We start from the raw sequence: 20,121 nt of genomic DNA, 5'->3' as shown, positions 1-20,121 counted from the left end.
GTGAGATACTTGTTTGAGGCACTCTCTTCTTTCAATCTGTCCATGTCAAAATACCCTTCCCATGGCAATCCCAAGCAACTTTACATTATACTACTCTGTTTACAGCACTAAGCCTATATGTAGAAAGCAAACAGTTAATCAGTAGGCACCCCCAAGGCACAAATCAACACAATTCAAATAGAAAAAATAAGAATTTACTCACCGGTAATTCTATTTCTCGTAGTCCGTAGTGGATGCTGGGAACTCCGTAAGGACCATGGGGAATAGCGGGCTCCGAAGGAGGCTGGGCACTCTAGAAAGATTTATGACTACCTGGTGTGCACTGGCTCCTCCCACTATGACCCTCCTCCAAGCCTCAGTTAGGACACTGTGCCCGGACGAGCTGACATAATAAGGAAGGATTTTGAATCCCTGGTAAGACTCATACCAGCCACACCAATCACACCGTACAACTCGTGATACTATATCCAGTTTGACAGTATGAAAACAACTGAGCCTCTCAACAGATGGCTCAACAATAACCCTTTAGTTAGCAATAACTATTTACAAGTATTGCAGACAATCCGCACTTGGGATGGGCGCCCAGCATCCACTACGGACTACGAGAAATAGAATTACCGGTGAGTAAATTCTTATTTTCTTTGACGTCCTAGTGGATGCTGGGAACTCCGTAAGGACCATGGGGATTATACCAAAGCTCCCAAACGGGCGGGAGAGTGCGGATGACTCTGCAGCACCGAATGAGAGAACTCCAGGTCCTCCTCAGCCAGGGTATCAAATTTGTAGAATTTTGCAAACGTGTTTGCCCCTGACCAAGTAGCTGCTCGGTAAAGTTGTAAAGCCGAGACCCCTCGGGCAGCCGCCCAAGATGAGCCCACCTTCCTTGTGGAATGGGCATTTACAGATTTTGGCTGTGGCAGGCCTGCCACAGAATGTGCAAGCTGAATTGTACTACAAATCCAGCGAGCAATAGTCTGCTTAGAAGCAGGAGCACCCAGCTTGTTGGGTGCATACAGGATAAACAGCGAGTCAGATTTTTTGACTCCAGCCGTCCTGGAAACATATATTTTCAGGGCCCTGACAACGTCTAGCAACTTGGAGTCCTCCAAATCCCTAGTAGCCGCAGGCACCACAATAGGCTGGTTCAGGTGAAACGCTGACACCACCTTAGGGAGAAACTGGGGACGAGTCCTCAATTCTGCCCTATCCATATGGAAAATCAGATAAGGGCTTTTACATGATAAAGCCGCCAATTCTGACACTCGCCTGGCTGAAGCCAAGGCCAATAACATGACCACTTTCCACGTGAGATATTTCAGATCCACGGTTTTTAGTGGCTCAAACCAATGTGATTTTAAGAAACTCAACACCACGTTGAGATCCCAAGGTGCCACAGGAGGCACAAACGGGGGCTGAATATGCAGCACTCCTTTCACAAATGTCTGAACTTCAGGTACTGAAGCTAGTTCTTTTTGAAAGAAAATCGACAGAGCCGAGATCTGTACTTTAATGGAGCCTAGTTCTAGGCCCATATTCACTCCTGCTTGCAGGAAATTCAGAAATCGACCTAGTTGAAATTCCTCTGTTGGGGCTTTTTTGGCCTCGCACCATGCAACATATTTCCGCCAAATGCGGTGATAATGATTTGCCGTAACATCTTTCCTGGCTTTAATAAGCATAGGAATGACTTCTTCCAGAATACCCTTTTCCTTCAGGATCCGGCGTTCAACCGCCATGCCGTCAAACGCAGCCGCGGTAAGTCTTGGAACAGACAGGGCCCCTGCTGTAGCAGGTCTTGTCTGAGCGGCAGAGGCCACGGGTCCTCTGAGATCATCTCTTGAAGTTCCGAGTACCACGCTCGTCTTGGCCAATCCGGAACCACGAGAATTGTGTTTACTCCTCGCTTTCTTATTATTCTCAATACCTTTGGTATGAGAGGCAGAGGAGGGAACACATAAACCGACTGGTACACCCACGGTGTCACTAGAGCGTCCACAGCTATCGCCTGAGGGTCCCTTGACCTGGCGCAATATCTTTTTAACTTTTTGTTGAGGCGGGACGCCATCATGTCCACCTGTGGTTTTTCCCAACGGTTTACCAGCATCTGGAAGACTTCTGGATGAAGTCCCCACTCTCCCGGGTGGAGGTCGTGTCTGCTGAGGAAGTCTGCTTCCCAGTTGTCCACTCCCGGAATGAACACTGCTGACAGTGCTAGTACATGATTCTCCGCCCATCGGAGAATTCTTGTGGCTTCTGCCATTGCCATCCTGCTTCTTGTGCCTCCCTGTCGATTTACATGGGCGACTGCCATGATGTTGTCTGACTGGATCAGCACCGGCTGGTGTAGGAGCAGGGATTTTGCTTGACTTAGGGCATTGTAGATGGCCCTTAGTTCCAGAATATTTATGTGTAGGGAAGTCTCCTGACTCGACCATAGTCCTTGGAAGTTTCTTCCCCTTGTGACTGCCCCCCAGCCTCGAAGGCTGGCATCCGTGGTCACCAGGACCCAGTCCTGTATGCCGAACCTGCGGCCCTCTAGAAGATGGGCACTCTGCAGCCACCACAGCAGAGACACCCTGGTTCTTGGAGACAGGGTTATTAAGCGATGCATCTGAAGATGCGATCCGGACCATTTGTCCAATAGGTCCCACTGAAAGATTCTGGCATGGAACCTGCCGAAGGGAATTGCTTCGTAAGAAGCTACCATCTTTCCCAGGACCCGCGTGCAGTGATGCACCGATACCTGTTTTGGTTTCAGGAGGTCTATGACTAGAGATGACAGCTCCTTGGCTTTCTCCTCCGGGAGAAACACTTTCTTCTGGACTGTATCCAGAATCATACCCAGGAACAGTAGACGTGTCGTCGGAACCAGCTGTGACTTTGGGATATTCAGAATCCAGCCGTGCTGGTGCAGCACTTCCTGAGATAGTGCTACTCCCACCAACAACTGTTCCTTGGACCTCGCCTTTATTAGGAGATCGTCCAAGTACGGGATAATTAAAACTCCCTTTTTTTGAAGGAGTATCATCATTTCCGCCATAACCTTGGTAAATACCCTCGGTGCCGTGGACAGTCCAAACGGCAGCGTCTGGAATTGGTAATGGCAATCCTGTACCACAAATCTGAGGTACTCCTGGTGAGGATGGTAAATGGGGACATGCAAGTAAGCATCCTTGATGTCCAGGGATACCATGTAATCCCCCTCGTCCAGGCTTGCAATAACCGCCCTGAGCGATTCCATCTTGAACTTGAATTTTTTTATGTATGTGTTCAAGGATTTCAAATTTAAAATGGGTCTCACCGAACCGTCCGGTTTCGGCACCACAAATAGTGTGGAATAGTAACCCCGGCCTTGTTGAAGTAGGGGTACCTTGATTATCACCTGCTGGGAATACAGCTTGTGAATTGCCGCTAGCACCGCCTCCCTGTCTGAGGGAGCAATCGGCAAGGCAGATTTTAGGAACCGGTGGGGTGGAGACTCCTCGAATTCCAGTTTGTACCCCTGAGATACTATTTGAAGGATCCAGGGATCCACCTGTGAGCGAGCCCACTGATCGCTGAAATTCTTGAGGCGGCCCCCCACCGTACCTGGCTCCGCCTGTGGAGCCCCACCGTCATGCGGCGGACTTGGAAGAAGAAGCGGGGGAGGACTTTTGCTCCTGGGAACCTGCTGTTTGTTGCAGCCTTTTTCCCCTACCTCTGCCTCTGGACAGAAAAGACCCGCCTTTTCCACGCTTGTTTTTCTGGGTCCGAAAGGACTGAACCTGATAAAACGGCGCCTTCTTAGGCTGTGAGGGGACATGGGGTAAAAATGCTGACTTCCCAGACGTTGCTGTGGAAACTAGGTCCGAGAGACCATCCCCAAATAATTCCTCACCCTTATAAGGCAAAACTTCCATGTGCCTTTTAGAATCTGCATCTCCTGTCCACTGGCGAGTCCATAAGCCTCTCCTAGCAGAAATGGACAATGCACTAACTTTAGATGCCAGCCGGCAGATTTCCCTCTGTGCATCTCTCATATATAAGACTGAGTCTTTGATATGGTCTATGGTTAGCAGGATCGTGTCTCTGTCTAGTGTGTCAATATTTTCTGAGTTTATCTGACCATGCAGCGGCAGCACTGCACATCCATGCTGACGCAATAGCTGGCCTAAGTATAATGCCTGAGTGTGTGTATACAGACTTCAGGATCGCCTCCTGCTTTCTATCAGCAGGTTCCTTGAGGGCGGCCGTATCCGGAGACGGTAGTGCCACCTTTTTAGACAAACGTGTGAGCGCTTTATCCACCCTAGGAGGTGTTTCCCAACGTGACCTATCCTCTGGCGGGAAAGGGAACGCCATTAGTACCTTCTTAGGAATTACCAATTTTTTATCAGGGAAAGCCCACGCTTCTTCACACACTTCATTTAATTCATCTGATGGGGGAAAAACTACGGGTAGTTTTTTCTCCCCAAACATAATACCCTTTTTAGTGGTACCTGTATTTATATCAGAAATGTGTAACACCTCTTTCATTGCCTCAATCATGCAGTGAATGGCCTTAGTGGGCATCAGGTTAGACTCATCGTCGTCGACACTGGTGTCAGTATCAGTGTCGACATCTGCGTCTGCGGTCTTAGGTAGCGGGCATTTCAGAGCCCCTGATGACCTTTTAGACGCCTGGACAGGCACGAGCTGAGAAGTCGGCTGTCCCACATTTGGCATGTCGTCAAATTTCTTATGTAAGGAGTCTATACGTGCACTCATTTCTTTCCATAAGCTCATCTACTCAGGTGTCTGCCCCGCAGGGGGTGACATCCCTTCTAAAGGCATCTGCTCCGTCTCCACATCATTATCCTCATCAAACATGTCGACACAGCCGTACCGACACACCGCACACACACAGGGAATGCTCTAACAGAGGACAGGACCCACAAAAGCCCTTTGGGGGGACAGAGTGAGAGTATGCCAGCACACACCAGAGCGCTATATAATGCAGGGACTAACTGAGTTATGTCCCCTATAGCTGCTTTTTCTATATAAATGTATACTGCGCCTAAATTTAGTGCCCCCCCTCTCTTTTTTACCCTTTTCTGTAGTGTAGACTGCAGGGGAGAGCCAGGGAGCTTCCTTCCAGCGGAGCTGTGAGGGAAAAATGGCGCCAGTGTGCTGAAGGAGATAGCTCCGCCCCTTTTCCGCTGACTATTCTCCCGCTTTTTTCTATATTCTGGCAGGGGTATTTTCCACATATATAGCCTCTGGGGCTATATATTGTGGTATTTTTGCCAGCCAAGGTGTTATTATTGCTTCTCAGGGCGCCCCCCCCCCAGCGCCCTGCACCCTCAGTGACCAGAGTGTGAAGTGTGTGAGAGGAGCAATGGCGCACAGCTGCAGTGCTGTGCGCTACCTTGGTGAAGACTGATGTCTTCTGCCGCCGATTTTCCGGACCTCTTCTTGCTTCTGGCTCTGTAAGGGGGACGGCGGCGCGGCTCCGGGACCGAACACCAAGGCTGGGCCTGCGGTCGATCCCTCTGGAGCTAATGGTGTCCAGTAGCCTAAGAAGCCCAAGCTGGCTGCAAGCAGGCAGGTTCGCTTCTTCTCCCCTTAGTCCCTCGCTGCAGTGAGCCTGTTGCCAGCAGGTCTCACTGAAAATAAAAAACCTAATTTCTATACTTTCTTTCTAAAGGCTCAGGAGAGCCCCTAGTGTGCATCCAACCTCGGCCGGGCACAAAATCTAACTGAGGCTTGGAGGAGGGTCATAGTGGGAGGAGCCAGTGCACACCAGGTAGTCATAAATCTTTCTAGAGTGCCCAGCCTCCTTCGGAGCCCGCTATTCCCCATGGTCCTTACGGAGTTCCCAGCATCCACTAGGACGTCAGAGAAAGGTAATTTAACACACAAATATGAAATACAGTATAATAAAATCTGCAGTAACAATGAAAACTCCACGAAGTAGCAGTAAAGATTAATTATTTAAAACATGTATAGCAGACAACTTTGTACAATCAGTTACATTTAGTATGCATTCTGAAAGATATGCATCATTGAGCAGTCACTAACATAAATAGTTGCCACAAACAGCCTGTAAATAATCAGTAGAATTATTATTTGGCTTCATCAGATCTGATGAAGCTGCTGACGGATGACCTAGGTGGGGAAACACGTCATTTCTTTTTTAAAATTTATTGAGGACAGCAGCCGGCGATATACCACATATCACGCTGTCATCACTGCCAATAAACTGAGTGAGACCTTCAGATAAGGTAGCATTTTGGGAGAAGCACCAGCAGCCGGAAGGACGACAACAGTTTTCAAAATAGTGCAGTTTGCTAACATACCACCCTGAGTGCCAACATCCCTCTGGTCACTTCCAACCATGCCATCCTCTTCTGGAATGTTCTCCCTTGACAAGTTCAGTATTACTCAACATTCTATAGCTTTAAACCTTCTCTTAAGTACCACCTTTAACTACAGCTTACCAGCCCTCCTCATAACTCCTCTCGGGCCCTCCTTCGAAAACACCATGTTATCTATTCATATAAATACTGGGAACTTTGCCTGTCTGTTCATTCGTTCTGGCATCACGCAAAAAGTACTGGATGTATTTGTACTGTGTTTTCACTGTTGTATAGCTTAATGACCTAGAAAGCAACGGAGTATGTATGATCTTGATGTGACATCAGGGAGAGGAGCAATAAAGGAAAAACCAGGCATTTGACTGCAGGCTCCTCAAGTCCAAAATTACTGTGTGTGGAATGTCTAAACTCACTTAGTGCAGCTGGACTTCCAGCACACAGCATTGCACTAAAAGGTGCAATCATGCTTCTGCAGTACTTGACTCTGCTCAAGTTATGCAACGGAACCAGACTTCAAAGGACTGCTCTGCAAAGAAACTAATCAAGGCGGATATTCTAACAAGATGTGGGGCAGATGAGACTGTATTTATACCACGTATACCCCTTATCCCCAACAATTTGCATCTGCTTCAATATGATGATTAACAAGCCGCATGGCCAGACACGCAGGACTACAGGCATAGATCTCAGGACCAGCTTTACATGGCTTGCTCACTAGTTAGATCAAACATTTTTTTGTGTTAACTCCTGAAGGAAAAACTGCAAATATTGTTTACAAAGAAATTGTGATCAATGTGTATGTCACGACTGTCTGGCTGATTCTCCAGATACCTCAATCTGAAAATCGCCACCAGTGATTTATGGTTAACTCAGCATATGCAGTTAATTAAACACAATAAATGCCACCAGCAAAGGAAATAATCAATGTACTGACACCAGGTACTACTTTGCTGCTACCTGCATACAGATATTAAATTGCACATTCACACGTAGGTCTATAGCCTTGACCTCACTACGAGACACAAAGAATAAGACAGATTAAAGGTTTTAATCCGAAAAATGTTTTCAAGGTTTGATTACAAAAAAGATAATACAAATATGCATATCAGGTTATACAGCAAGCAATCTCAGAAAATGAAAAATAATAAATGTGAGACAACCAGAGTCATAACATCATTTAAGTTAGAGAACTCTGTCATGAAAGACCCATGGGATGCATTGGGTACATCACCAGTCGTCATGACTATCCTTAGGCAAAATGCACACTCAAGGCTCAGGGAAGATCCTAGTTATTCTTTTCCAACTGCACAGCCCCACCATCTTGTTTTAACTCTTTTGTTGCTGGACACTGAACATTTATAAACCATTCACTCGGTATATAGGGGGGGTTGGCACAGCCCTGCAGGACTCAAAAATTACTTTCCTCTTTAGAGGTGAAATTCTCCTAGAATGTATTCTTCCTGACCTAGCTTGACCAGGTCTGGTTGTTTTAAAAGTGAAATTTCAAAAAGTTTTCCACCCCCAAACTTTTATGACTTGTATGAGATAAGCAATTGTCAACTATTCCCTGAAAATAAATTCTCCTCCCATTTGCCTGTATAAAGATAGGTCAAATACAGGACACATCTTAGCAGTCATTTTGTTACATACACTTTACATGAAATAATTTGATACCTTTTTCTGCATTAAAACATCACTGTGTACAATATAAAATATACATCACATTATTAGATGGAACTACTGTCTATAATTAGATCCGCAGAGCAATAACAGACATCCATGCGAGAGAAGCTGCAGGCAAAAAATAGGATTTTAATTACCTACCGGTAAATCCTTTTCTCGTAGTCCATAAGGGATATTGGGGGAATCTAGTACGATGGGTATAAATGGGGTCCAAAGGAGCTCATCCCCTCTATGCCCCCTCCCACAGGCAGTTATAGGTAAAATAGTGCCCGAAGGAGAAAGTACATACTTGAGAGAAGGAACAAACAGCGAGTGGTGAGATTTACACACCAGCACACCACTAACATAAAACGACCAGCAACGGATGGCAACAAAACAGCAAGCTGAACAGGTAACCATAGAAAAGAGAACCTGCAGAATAGTCAACGCACTGAGGCGGACGTCCACTATCCCTTATGGACTACGAGAAAAGTATTTACCGGTAGGTAATCAAAATCCTATTTTCTCTAGCATCCATAAGGGATATTGGGGGCAGTATAATGGGGACGTCCCAAAGCTTCCAGAATGGGCGGGAATGTGCGGAGACATCTGCAGCACAGCCTGCCCAAACTGGGAATCCTTTTTGGCCTGGGTATTAAACCTGTAGAACTTCACAAAGGTGTTCTTCCCCGACCAGGTAGCAGCTCGGCATAGTTGCAAGGCCAAGACTCCACGGGCATCTGCCCAGGAAGACCTTGTAGAGTGGGCCTTCAGAGACTGTGGAAAAGGTAAGGCTATAGACACATAGGCCTGTTGGATAGTAAATGTTTGATTGTGGACTGCGCTATATCCCAAATCCAAGGGGTCGCTGCTGTGAGATAGTAAGGGGAATCCACACCCTTTCTTAGATAATAGGTAGGGAAAAAAAGTATATATCTCACTGCGCTTACCCCCTAGAGGAGAATTGCCTTTTTATTTATCAGTTTGTCAGAATTGTTAATACAGGTTGAGTATCCCATATCTAAATATTCCGAAATACGGAATATTCCGAAAATACGGACTTTTTTGATTGAGCGTGATATAGTGAAACCTTTGTTTTTTGATGGCTCAATGTACACAAACTTTGTTTAATACACAAAGTTAAAAAAAATATTGTATTAAATGACCTTCAGGCTGTGTGTATAAGGTGTATATGAAACAAATGAATTGTGTGAATGTACACACACTTTGTTTAATGCACAAATTTATAGAAAATTATTGGCTAAAATTGACTTCAGGCTGTGTGTATAAGGTGTATATGAAACATAAATGCATTCTGTGCTTAGACTTAGGTACCATCACCATGCTCTCTCATTATGGTGTACAATTATTCCAAAATACGGAAAAATCTGATATCCAAAATACCTCTGGTCCCAAGCATTTTGCATAAGGGATACTCAACCTGTATTGTAAAAAGGGGATGATATATAAATATAATTATTCACACAGCCATTCAATGGATATATATCAAAAATATTTTATTAAAAATATATACTGCACAAAATCTATGAATATTGAAAAAATAATCTAATACCGGTATACTACATAGAGACAAGACAATGACAAACACTACAGACATTAAGCACTGTGATGTGTATAGACCAGGGGATAGATACACCTAAAGCTAATTATTCATCCCCATACACAATTTTCCTCACATAGAATGTATAAAAATAGTAGTATGTTCCAAAGTTTACTCGATCCTTATTAAATTCAAGAACTGACTTGTCCTCAGAAACATTGTACTAATATTCACGGTGAGGTAGTGTACTACTGATGTTGAAAGTCCTTACAGTATTTCAGTCTTAATAGGATATCCCGATGAAGCCTGTAAACAGGCAAAACCGGTTGATTCCTGTACAGTCTGTTGGCAGACTCCTGGGGGTAAATTTACTAAGATGGGAGTTCTATTTAAGATGTGATGTTGCCCATAGCAACCAATCAGATTCTACTTCTCATTTATCTAGCACCTTCTACAAGATAATACCTGAAATCTGATTGGTTGCTATGGGCAACATCCCATCTTAAATAGAATTCCCAGTTTAGTAAATTTAGCCCCTGTACCCGTAGCTATTCGACAAAGGTAACCCGCTTCTTTATAGGTGCTCAATATTGCCAGCGACGTGAATATTATCCAGCTCTGGTTAAATTGCACCATTTGAAGGACCTTGGACTGTGTTCAGACAGGTACAGTGTACCATAAAATACCCTATTAAGACTGAAATACAGACTTTTAACATCAGTACTACACTACCTCACCGTGAATATCAGTATATTGTGTCTGAGGACAAGCCAGTTCTTGAATTTAATAAGGACGAGTTAACTTTTGGGACATACTACTATTTACTATTTTTATACATTCTATGTGAGGAAAATTGTGTATGGGTATGAGTAATTCGTTTTAGGTGTATCTATCCCCTGGTCTATAAACATCACAGTGTTTAATGTCTGTAGTGTTTGTCATAGTCTTGTCTCTATGTAGTATACCGGTATTAGATTATTTTTTCAATATTCATAGATTTTGTGCAGTATATATTTTTAATAAAATATTTGATATATATCCATTGAATGGCTGTGTGAAAAATTATATTAATATATTATCCCCTTTTTACAATATTAACAATTCTGACAAATAACCTGATAAATAAAAAGGCAATTCTCCTTTAGGGGGTAAGCGCAGTGAGATATATTCTTTTTTTTTTTTTTCCTACCTGTTGGATAGTAAGCCTAAGCCAACGAGCAATGAACTGCTTTGAAGCAGGGCAACCCTTTTTCTGCGCATCATACAGCACGAACAAGGAATCCGTCTTTCTGATCTGAGCCGTTCTCTTGACATAGATCTTCAAGGCTTGCACAGCATCCAATGCCTCCGGAGGAGCAGAAGTGCCAGAACTTGATGGAACCACAATAGGTTGATTCAAGTGGAACGCAGAGACTATCTTCGGCAGGAACTGCTGCCTAGTCCTGAGCTCCACTCTGTCCTCCTAAAAGACCAAGTAGTGGCTTTTAAACGATAAGGCCCCCAATTCTGAGACACGCCTAGCAGAAGCCAGGGCCAATAACATCACCATTTTCCATGTGAGGTATTTGTCTTCTATCATCAGAGGCTCAAACCAGGAGGACTGTAGAAATTCCAACACTAGATACAAGTCCCAGGGTGCTGTGGGCGGCACAAAAGGAGGTGGAATGTGAAGCACCCCTTGCAAGAAGGTCTGAACTTCTGGCAATACCGCAAATTTCTTCTGAAAGAAAATTGAGAGAGCTGAAATCTGGACCTTAATGGAACCCAGACGCAAGCCCTAATCCACACCAGCCTGAAGGAAATGGAGGAACCATCCCAAGTGAAACTCCGCAGGCGGATACGTGCGGTCCTCGCACCAAAAGTCATATCTCCTCCAGATATGATAGTGTTTTGACATCACAGGTTTCCTGGCCTGCACCATGGTAGCAATAACCTTTTTGGAAAGTCCCTTGTGAGCTAGGCTGTTCTGCTCAACCTCCATGCCATCAAAGCTTCCGTAAGTCCGGGTAGACAAACGGTCCTTGTTGAAGAAGATCTCTTCTCAGTGGCAGAGGCCAAGGGTCTTCAATGGACATGTCCAGAAGATCCGCGTACCAAGTCCTCCAAGGTCAATCTGGGGCAATCAGAATTGCCTGGACTTCTTTGATCCCTGATTTGCTTGAGCACCCTTGGGAGCAATGGAAACAGGTAGACCAGCCGGTAAGGCCACGGCGACGTCAGTGCATCTACTGGTTCGGAATACCAACAAAGGTTCTTGTTATGTCGAGAATCCATCATTCTATTTGTGGACAACCCCAGCGGTCGATGATCTTCTGAAACACCTGATGGTGAAGCCCCCACTATCCCAGGTGGAGATCATGACGACTCAGGTAGTCCCCTTCCCAGTTGTCTACTCCCAGAATGAAGATTTCGGACATTGCTCTTGCGTTTCTTTCTGCCCAGAGGAGTATCTGACACCTCTCGCATGCAGGCCCTGCTTTTTGTCCCTCCTTGTCGACTGATGTACGCCACTGCTGTGGCGTTGTCAGACTGTACCTGGATTGCGTGATCCCTGAGTAGAGGAGAGGCCTGAAGCAGAGCATTGTAGATCCAGAAATGATGATCGGAAGGAGGGCTTCATGGGCTGACCACCTGCCCTGGAACTTAACCCCCTGGGTGATCGCTCCCCATCCTCTAAGACTCACATCCATCATTAGGAGATTCCAGTCCTGAATTCCGAAACTTCGGACCTTCCGGTAGGTTGGATGACTGCAAACACCACAGGAGAGAAATCCTGGCCTGAGGTGACAGCCGAATTATCCGGTGCATCTGAAGATGTGACCCGGACCACTTGCTCAGGAGATCCAATTGAAAAGTCCTGGCATGGAACCTTCCATACTGAATCGCCTCACACGAGGCAACCATTTTCTCCAACAATCTTATGCAAAGATGAATGGATACCCGGATAGGCCAGAGAACCATGCGGACCATCTACTGAGGTTTTCTCGCCTTGTCCCCTGGGAGGAACACTTTTTGGGCCACAGCATACAGCAACATTCCCAGGAACAGAAGCCTCTGAGTTCTGGAACAGAAGCCCTCTGAGTTGGCTCCATGTGGGACTTCTGTAAATTGAGGATCCACCCATGGTGTGACAGAAGCTGGATAGTGCAGTCTATATGGAGCAATAAAAGCTCCTTGGATCTTGCTTTGATCAGGAGATCGTCCAGGTAAGGGACAACATTGACTCCCTGGACCCGCAGTTGGAACATCATCTCTGCCATCACCTTCATGAACACCCTCGGAGCTGTGGACAGGCCAAAGGGTAGTGCCTGGAACGGGTAGTGATCGTTCAGCAGGGCAAACCTCAGGTAAGCCTGATGAGGTGGCCAAATTGGGATATGGAGATAGGCGAGTTTTATATCCAGGGAGACCATGAACTCACGTTCTTCCAGGCCCATAATCACTGCTCAAAAAGATTCCATCTTGAACTTGAAAACCTTTAGGTAAGGGTTCAAGGATTTTAGATTCAAAATGGGCCTTATCAAACCGTCCAGTTTCGGTACAACAAACAGGTTGGAGTAGTAACCCTGTCCCTGTTGTTGCAGTGGCACTGGAATTAGGACTTGGGATTGGCCTAATTTTAGGATGGCCTGTTGCAGCGTAACACGCGTATCCTACAAAGAAGATTTGAAAAATCGTTTTTGAGTAGCACTGTTAAATTCCAGCTTGTAGCCCTGAGAAATTAGATCATTGACCCAGGTATCCTGGCAGGAATTTTCCCAGATGCGGCTGAAGTGACGCAGCTGAGCTCCCACCTAGAGATCCCCTCGGCGTGGCTGGGCACAGTCATGCTGGGGCCTTAGTGGAAGCAGTACCGGTGCTGTCATAAGAGCTGGCGATCGCTGGTTTTCTTGTCTTACTTTTGGTGCCTCTAGCCGCGTTGGAGGCACCTCTGGCCCTAGATCTAAACCTCTTAGACCGAAAGGACTGGGTAGACGGCCCCGGGCAGGAATGCCTAGCTGGCAGGGCCCCAGAGGGGAGAAACGTGGATTCCCCCACAGTAACTTTAGAAATCCACATATCCCATTCTACCCCGAAGAGCCATTGCCCCGAAAAGGGAAGAGCATCGACACTGCGCTTAGACTCTGCGTCCGCTATCCATTGACACAACCACAAAGCCCTGCATGCCGACACTGCCATAGCAGTGGTCCTAGCATTAATATTGCCTATCTCCTTGAGAGAGTCACGCAGGACATGTGCGGTGTCCTGAATGTGCTTCAGGCGAGTCACTATAGTAACCAGGGGAGAGGCCCTCCTGAATCGGAGTAGCCCAGGTATGAATGGCATGAGATATCCAGCAACCTGCTATGACTGGTCTTTGAGACATACCTGCTGCTGTGTAGATAGACTTTAGTGTAGTCTCTATCTTTCTATCCCAAGGGTCCTTCATGGTAAAGGAGCCCAGGGCCAGCAGCACCCTACCCCCCAGGCCCATCACTGAGCAGTGAGGACTGACTGCATTGTTCACATAATGAACCATATGTAGGAGAAGAGAATCTGGTGTGACATACACTGCATAATTGGTGTTTTACCATGTTTACAGTATCAACACTTACATACACACACACACACACACACACACACAGACAAGTAATATGATAGCAAGCCTGCCTTTACTGTACGTGAGAGAAAGACAGAGAAAAGAGACCAGCACTGCTAAGCTAAACAGCCCCAGTGAGGCTGCAAGCTGATATACCAAAGTGAAACACCAGTATTTTGTCCTTTTCAGGACATAAATTAGTGTACAAAAGCGACTCTCCCCCTTTACTACACCCCTGTACCAGTTTTCCTGCATATCCTGAGTGTCTGGAAGAGCTGTGTGTGCCTGCTTCTGCAAGCAGAGGAAGGTGCCTAAATGCTGCTGGTCCTGCTCTGAGGAAGCTCCTCCTCCTGTATTGGCGCCAGAGTTTCAGCTATATTTATACTGGATAAAGTCTCCCTATGAGTAGAAAATATCACACAAGTTCTAGTTTTACCCAACACTGCCAGTGTACACAGGGGGCTATAGCGGGTCCCCCTTTAGGAGGGTACCATATGCCGTGCCCACGCTCTGCCGCACCACGAACCGGGGGACCTCCCTAGCGGGGCCCCCGGTTTGTACTCCCCACTGATGTCACCTTCAGGCTATCGTTAGGGGTGTGCGGCGTGCTGCGATTGTGACTGCAAAGTCACAGTGCCCCCCTGTACAACAACCTCTCAGGACACCTCACAAGGCTGGTGACCCCCCCAACTCCCACTGTGCAGGTATGCTGTTGCCCAAACAGCATACCAAAAATAACAAAGATTTAAAAAGAAACTGAAGAAAACTCTCTGGAGCTTGCAGAGTGTGCATCCTCTCCTGATGGCACTTCTTTCTAAACTGCCTGTGGGAGGGGGTATAGAGGGGAGGAGCCAGCAGTCACAGCTGAAGAAATTTAAAGTGCACCAGCTCCTTTGGAACCCATCTATACCCCATGGTACTAGATTCCCCCAATATCCCTTATGGATGCTAGAGAAACTTGTATTTACTAAAGGACTATTTTTAGATTGTCGATTTACTGTAGAACGTATTAAAATCAAACACTGACTGCATTGCAGACTGCAAAATCCACATACAAATTCAATTGAAACCAGACATCTGTCAGTCAGATTTTGCAAGTGTAATTGCTGACTGTTTTTATCTTTTAGCTCAAAACCAAAAGGCAAAAACTCATCCATAAAAAAGCACTGCACAGATCACTATGGGTCACAGATCACTACAGGGAAGTGTTCATTGTTTAGGAAAGTGTTCATTGTCTTAGCCAATCAGCAGATGTATGCTTATTATCCAATGATCGTTTAAGGGTATGTGTAGCATTTATGTGTTTGATAGGCACCACAAGATTTACACAATGCTGTAAAAGAGGAAACAAAAACAAAGAAAATAATTATACTGGTAATCATCTTATTCTGCAGTCATCTCATAAAACAGAAGTGATCTATCAGGATGTGGACAGAACAAGCACCTGAAGGGGCTCAAATAAATATCATATCACTACACAGGATCCGGTCAGGATGCCGGCAGTCAAAATACTGACGCCAGAATCCCAACCCCACTCGGAATGCAGACACCAGCATCCCGAATAGGGTCAGGTAAGCCCCGGGAGGAGGGGTTAGGTTTAGGAACCTCTGGGGAGAGTTAGGGTTAGGCTGTGCAGTGGGAAGGTTAAGTTTAGGTTGCAGGTAGAGGGGATTAGGTTTAGGCACCCTTAGCGAGGGCTAGGTTCAGGCTGCAGGAAGGGAGGATAAGGTGCCATTGGGTTATTATTTCAGGTAGTATCCTTCCTAGATAACAAACCTTCAGAGTTCGGAGCAAGCCACTTGTATGCTTTCCTAACACGTATAAAAGATACATCATCTGGGAGAATATAGGGAACAGAATGAGTCATTATCATTGCACATAAAATTCTAACAAAAACACCTGTCCCCATGCTCCCCATCTGACCAAAACATGTTTCTGGCTGTATAATACTTGCACAGTAACCCAGTGTCACACTACCAGCCATTATCTTGTTATACCCTCTCGTGTACCTGTTTCCGTAGTGCTTACCACTTATAACAATCCCTCGTACAGTTGCAGTATCAACTGTGTGAGTAGGCCATTGTCTGATTGTTCCAGATTATCTCCCCCCCCCCCACCCCCGTGTAATTCAAGTACCTCTGCTAACTTTAATGGGTATGGCACTAATCCTGCATTGTTTTGTCCTTGATGTACCTGTGAGCACACCCAACACTCTGCTTGGTTTAAGACTTTACCAACTAATTAGTGGTAATAACTCAAAAGGATGTCTGTCAAATTTGGCATCATTACTCGACTGACATCTCCAGATGCACTCATCTTCAATTATGAGGTTGCAGTAATTACATATACAGTATTCCTCAGACAATAGCCCATCACATCGCCTCCGAACTCTGTAACTACCAGATCTCTTATTTACTCTTGCTTTGACCAAAGTGATAGGCTGATCCTGGGATCCTATGAAGTCATCACTCTTTTCTCCAGAACCAGTTCCAGTCCCACACTCGACTCCTCGGGAACCCTCACAGAAATATAATGTCCTGAAAAAAAAAGAGAGAAAGAGAAAAATAGAATAAAACACATCTTGATTGTAGTAACAAATATATAGATAGTGTGAGTGCGCAGTCAGCAGCAGCTGGTATGGGGGTGGTCAAACCCCCTGAAACAAAGAAAAACTAGAAAAATGTACCAGCGCTAGCTGTAGAAATCACATACATGGGACAGTCTGCTATATTTAAAAATTTTACAATTTATTAAAATACACAATAAAACATAAGGGTATGTATAAGTATTGGATAATAAAATTCATATGCACCACCCTCTTTGGGATTCGATTTCAAATCCACTCTGATATTGAAGCAATGATTTCTGGGTAGGACACTTTCCAAATAATGCAGTCACTGTTGAAACAATGTGATGTTACCGGATTGTAGAAATCCCATGATGAATCGTCAGCCTTAGGATGAATCCATTTGAAGCTGTAGGGATGTACCGGAATGTAGACAGTGTTCACAGTGATGGATGATTGTCCAAAAGATCCTGAAGTTGGATTCTTTACCAACCAGTGAAACACGTTGAGCTTACTTTGGAAACACCCACCAGGATTCTACTCCACACTCTGCAACCTTTGATTATTATCTGGCATCTTTTGGACAATCATCCATCACTGTGAACACTGTCTACATTCCTGTACATCCCTGCAGCTTCAAATGGATTCATCCTAAGGCTGACGCATCATCAAGGGGATATCTACAATCCGGTAACATCACATTGTTTCAACAGTGACTGCATTATTTGGAAAGTGTCCTAACCAGAAATCATTGCTTCATTATATCAGAGTGGACTTGCAATCGAAACCCACAGAGGGTGGTGCATATGAATTTTATTATCCAATAATTATACATACCCTTATGTTTTATTGTGTATTTTAATAAATTGTAAAAACTTATAAATATAGCAGACCGTCCCATGTATGTGATTTCTACAGCCAGCGCTGGTACACTTTTCTAGTTTTTCTTTATTGTGGTAAACCCATCTTAGTGCAACAGGCCTTTTAGTGTTTCTTTGATATGCTCCGGTAATGTCCAACAGTGCTGCCTTTCAGTCTTCACGGAACAGATTATCGAGAGATATTTCTGCACTTACCCTCTTTATGAGTTTCTTCTGGATTAGCGACTTTCTTGCAATGGGAAGAGTGGACCCAAAGTGTCTCTCTCGGCTACCTTCAATTAAGTTGTGCTAGACAACAAAACTTGGTACGGTCCTTCCCACTAGTCTATTAGGCAACTTGAGCGTAAGAATCATCACAGTCTCCTGGTTCAAGATCATGACAGTATTTGGCACATCAGGAATCAACAGTTTCAAGTTATTTTGCTAATTTCTCAAATGCTGGTTCATCCTGATAAGATATTGTACCGTCACTTTGTTGTTGCATTTCAAATCATCCTGCGGATCTATCAAGACATTCAGTTGTCTTCCAAAAAGGATTTCAAAGGGTGATAAGTGGGGATCTGGGAGTGGTTCTGATGCTATATAACACTAGTGGCAGTGTCTATGGCCACAATAGTCCAGTTTCAGCCATCACTTTGCTCCTAATCTTATGGATACTGTATCTACAAACAAATTCCTGCATGATTTTTTTTGCAGTGAAAGCAGCAGTGTTAGTGTCAGCTGGAAAGGTCTCTACCAAATTTGAGTGCATCAGTGCATACAAATACATATTTTAAATTCCTACAGGGTGGTAACTGTGTGAAGTTGATTTGTATTACCTGAAAAGGTCCATCTGTAGGAGGAATATGGAATGGCTATGTTGGTACTGTCTTACCAATGTTCTTCCTCAAGCAAGTAAGACAGGACATTGCTTTCTTGCTCGCCTAAGAGGACCCTGGCACACTCCAGTAAGCTGCTACCAATTTGCACATACCTTCCTTACCCAAGTGAGTCAGACCATGTGCTAGCTTGGGAGGCATACCCTGGGGGCTACTGGTTTAGCTAGTCCATCTCTCCAGAGTCCTCTTGATCATACCCCTTTGCCTTCCAGGCCGCCTTTTCCTGTAGGGAACACAAATCTTGCATCTCAATTAATTTTTGTGTATTTACAATATTGAATGTCATCAGTGGTGTGTTAGTTTGTGTGGTGGTGGGCTGTCACATATGACTGGTCTTGCAGTAAAGGTCTGATTCAGATATTACATACAATCATGCGCATCTGTCTCGATACAAAATTATTTTTCTCCATCATTCTCATCCTCCACCCTTTGTGCCTTACTAGGTACATATGGCAGGAAAGTGGCTGGATTTAGTGTATTGCACCTTTTTATGGTGATGTTTGCTGGAGCCATCAGTGACCATTCCCATTTTGTAAACCGTGCTGATGAGACATGCCTGGTTTAGGCAGAATTTTAGAAAAGCTGATACTGCATGTGGTGTATGAACTGTCAAGTCATGTCCTAGTACTACGTCCTCACTTTTACTTACCAGTAAAGATATTGTGGCTACACTTCTTAAACAAGTAGGGAGCGACCGTGCAACAGTATCCAATTGTGCACTGTTGTATGCTACTAGTCGGCTGGCATCACCATGTTTCTGAGTTAAAACCCCTTACGCACACCCAGCAGCCTCTGTACCGAATAGCTCAAATGGTTTCTAGTAATCAGGCATTCCTAGCACAGGGGCTCTTGTCAAGCACTCCTTTAGCTTCTCAAACGCCAGTTCAGACTCCTCAGTATGAGAAACCCGTTCTGGTTTGTTTGATGAAACCATTTCCTGGAATGGTAATGCCAAAATAGAGAAACCTGGGATCCAATTTCGACAGTATCCACACATTCCTAGAAATTGTTGGGTTTGTGGCAGTGTCATGTCCTGTATGGCATGTACCCTGTTTTGGGTTTAATGTCTGAGTCCTTGTGTGAGGAAGTGTCCCAAGTATTTAACCCTTGTCTGGCACAACTGCAGTTTATCCTTTGAGACCCTGTGTCCTATCTGGGAGAGATGAAACAAACGTTTAGTATCTGCCAGTGAAGACACAAATGGGTCGGAGCACAGTAACAAGTCATCTACATATTGTATCAATACCGATTCCTTATCGGGCTGAAAGGTTTGTAAGCAGTCATGCAAGGCCTGGGAGATACCTGGGATGTCTATAAAACCTTGGACTGGTCCAAGTGTCCTGTACCCCCCTCCCCCTCGACCGTAAGAGAAAGCAAAGAGGTACTTTCTGTCAGGGTGAAGGGAAATAGGAAAGAAAAACAAAGCAGAAGTTGATAGCACTCAATTGAATAGATTAGCAATAGAATAACAACTGGATTAATCACTACGGGGGATTGGCTCTTTTATTAACTCCTCTTAGATACTGTATTCTATAACCCCCTCCCACCATTAATGGGGTCTACATAAGCTATTGATCCAGTGTCTTGTCCATCTTTGGTCCAAAGGGAACCTGGTATCTGCAAGATCATTTCCTCTACCTGTGATAGACAGGAGTCTAG

This window comes from Pseudophryne corroboree, chromosome 5, assembly GCF_028390025.1.
Source record: "Pseudophryne corroboree isolate aPseCor3 chromosome 5, aPseCor3.hap2, whole genome shotgun sequence".
NCBI lineage: Eukaryota > Metazoa > Chordata > Amphibia > Anura > Myobatrachidae > Pseudophryne > Pseudophryne corroboree.
This window is presented reverse-complemented; position numbering follows the sequence as displayed.